General features: G+C 44.1%; 1 pseudogene; it reads right to left on the bottom strand.

The window, feature by feature from the left end:
* Nucleotides 1-959: 959 nt before the first annotated feature.
* LOC110291944 overlaps nt 960-3473 on the bottom strand; it is a 5094-nt pseudogene continuing 2580 nt past the window's right edge.

The following is a 3473-nucleotide window of genomic DNA, read 5'->3' as shown; positions in this document are numbered from 1 at the left end:
CGGCCATCACTGGAAAGAGAGGCCCATTGGACTTGCCAACTCTATATGCCCCAGTACAGGGGAATGCCAGGGCCAAGGGGTGGGGGTGGGTGGGTGGGGGACTGCTGGGGGAGTGTATTGGGGACTTTTTGGATAGCATTGGAAATGTAATTGAGGAAATTACCTAATTAAAAAAAATCACTTTAAAATATTTTGTTATGCAAAAGAATGACAATTTATTAAGAATGAAATGAGATTTTTTTATATTAACGAGATGCATATGCTTATTGAGTATTATGTGAAGAATTGAAGCTGGGCAAGATTTGTGCTACAGCAGGAAGATGGAATTAGTTAATTTTCTGTTGTGATAAAACACCACTGCCAATAGTGACTTACAAAAGTGATTCCAGAAGGGTAAGAGTACATCAGCCCAGGAAGGCATGGCAGCAAGCAGGCAGTGTGGTGGCTGGAGCAGCAAGTAAAGTTCTCGAACTGGGGAGAGATGGTAAACGCCTCAAAGCCAGGCCCTGGTGTCTTATTTACTGTATCAAGAACACATCGTCTAAACCTTCCCAAAGAGTTCTACCAACTGGAGACCAAGTATACAAATACATGGTCCTATTATGGACATTCTCATTCAACCACTATAAGTGAGTCATCTTTAATGGGTTGTTGTTGTTGTTTTAGCTGGTTGATATTTTGATGTTATAACCATCAATTCTGAGAGTATCAGTTTGCCTAAATACATTGTAAAAATAGTAGAAATTTGTGTAAGGAATTGCTGAAATTTCTGTCCTGATCCCAAGATAAATTCAAGTAATAGTAGTCCTCGTCGTTGTCCTTGCCGTTTTCATCGTCATCGTTGTTGTAGTCTTCATAGTAGTAGTAGTAGTAGTAGTAGTTGTTGTTGTAGTATTCCTTGGGGGGGAGTAGCTGAAAATGGGCATCTCCAGGCTTTCACTTTTTGCCAGTTGGCATCTTCAGCAACTTGGCACTTCACCCAGGTTACTTCTTACATGCTAGGAGGGCTTTGGCAGCCCCAGTGTCCCCTCCTTGGTGATTGACTTGGACTCTAGGGACACAGGGTCAGGTGCCTCGAACCTGCCTCATTCGGCCTCCCTCAATCTACAGGAGAAATCAGGGTTCCAGTTACAGGTGAGCAAGGAGTTGGCTCCAATGACAAACAGATGCAGACACAAAGAGAGTGTGTATCTGAATGTAATTTTCTCAAAGCGAGCATCAGAGTTTTAATACAGAAGAAAAGAGGAAAGTTAGGTGACACATCAACCAGGTACAATGAGGCTACTGGATGCTTAATGACTCTAACACAAAACAGAGGAGTGCAAACATAAAGACTGGCAGGAACTGGGCAATAAAACAACTGAGACAAGGTCAGCTCTACCTAAGGTCAGCTATAGTCTTAGAAGCCAGGTGTGAGGTCTTTACACTCCCAGGGCAAGGGCTTTCACACCCAAGTCATGATTCTAATTAGGGAGTTCCGCTCTAGCTAACCTTCTCATGAATAATGCAATATTCTAAAACCACAATCTACTTCCTAAACCATTGTAAATTCCTGTATATAGGAGTGATTTGACTTTTATTCTAAGTGATTGTGGGGGGACTTTCTACTAATGAGTAATATAGTATGCCATACAAAACTATAATAAGAATTCTAAACTTACATTGCTAAGCTTTCCCTGAGATTTCTAACTCTATGTAGTAAGTAGTAATGCTTGATTTCTTTCACTATCTCTCTTACAATACTAGAGGCAATTCTAAGTGTTACTGAATAGGTAACATTCTTAATGAATTTCAAGCCCAGGGTCGTCTCAAGGACTACCTAGGCCATTGGTAAAGGCCAGGAAACAATGTTCAATTTTGCTTAGGTATTTGGCAAGTCATTGCTGGAGCCACCTCTAATGAAACAATACTAAAAGAAAGCACACAGATCCATCGTAAGGACAAGTTTGGAGCATTTGTTATATACGGGATGCCATGGTTCCAGGAGACTAAGTTTCCATGAACTTTTCACCTCTGGACTGCATCCAGGTTTCTAGGACTACACTCGAGTCACTACTGGAGTGGGTGTAGCAGTCAGGGGCTGATAGAAGTGGTACGGGCCTGGTGGCCTGGGACATACACCTGGCCACCAGAATAGCAGCAGCAGGTGGGGAGACAGCATGTTCTAACAGCTCAGGTTCCAGGTAGAGACCTCTTGGTTCTTCAGTCCCAAAGCACACACAGAAGCACAGAAGAGATTTATCTAAAAGAGAGTCAGTATGTGGTCATCCAGGAACATTTTGGGAGGAGTGATGAACAGCCAGCTCCTAAGAGAGTCTCACAGGTCCCCCCACTGGCTCATGGGTAAAAGAAACCCTGTAGAATGTCAGTCAGTTTTTCTTTCATCTGAGCCTCCCTGAAGGCCTTGGTCGCTAAGAGGTCTTTTTCCAGACACTTCTGCTCGCTCACTCATGAGGTGCTCCAGGTGTCTCCTCACATCATCCAAGGTCACTTTAAAGAACTCACCAGGTACCTCTGCTGGCCAGGACAGCAACAGGCCCTCCAGACCCAGGTGGCACACTCCAGGATCTCAGTTAAGCAGTGGTTCGGGCTCCTGCTGTGATCATTACCAGGGTTTTACATCTTGGGCTCAGATGGACCCTTCTGTCTCCACCCACTGGCCCCTACCATGGAAAGAAAGGAATATGGCAGAGGCAGGCTCCTTTGTGCTTTGCTTCCCCTGAGTATTTGCTGCCTTTGGAACACCCTTAACCCTGAGGTACTTGTATCACCCTGATGGTTCAGGTCTTTGCTATTGAACTCTCCAGACTTCAAAGAAAGCAAGGGGCTAGTAGAGCAGGCTGGACTGCTACCAACTCCTGTTTGCCCATGGTGTCACACTACTTTATGACAACCCTGAAGGTAGTGCCTTTTAGTCCCAGTTCTACAAAGGCAGAGCTACCAGTTGTTAACTCTCAAATCCTGGGATAAATGGCTGAGGCATCTATTTAAAAGCAGACCTGGTAGCCAGTTCTCCCAGCATCCTTTCCAACAATCTCCAGCATAGGAGTTGGGCTAGTTTTCCCTCGAAGTTCCCAAAGGGTCTGGCTAGAACAGAAAATGTCCAACAATTTGAATCATGTTCTCAGGCCCACTAGTGTAGCTCCAGGACACAGGCACCATCTCCAGCTTGGCATTGTGAGGCAGGTTGGCAAATCTCTATGAGATCAAGCAGGGTCCTCTGAAAGTTCAGATCATATTCTTTCTGCTGGGGTTGGGGTCCTGCTGCAGACACGTGACCTTCAGTAGCTGCAGTAGTATGGTGCTATGTAGTTGAGACCATTTGGGGGCAGCAACAGCAGTGTGCAGCCCCTGCTGCCATCTTCCAATCACATCTTAATTATTCATTTATTTTATGAAACTAAAGTCATCAATCAAGTAACAATTTTTTTTAATTTTTAATATTTTTTATTACATATTTTCCTCAATTACAT

Source organism: Mus caroli, chromosome 3 (assembly GCF_900094665.2).
Source record: "Mus caroli chromosome 3, CAROLI_EIJ_v1.1, whole genome shotgun sequence".
NCBI classification, from domain to species: domain Eukaryota; kingdom Metazoa; phylum Chordata; class Mammalia; order Rodentia; family Muridae; genus Mus; species Mus caroli.
The sequence above is the reverse complement of the archived record's forward strand: the minus strand, read 5'-3'. Positions and strand labels throughout refer to the sequence as shown.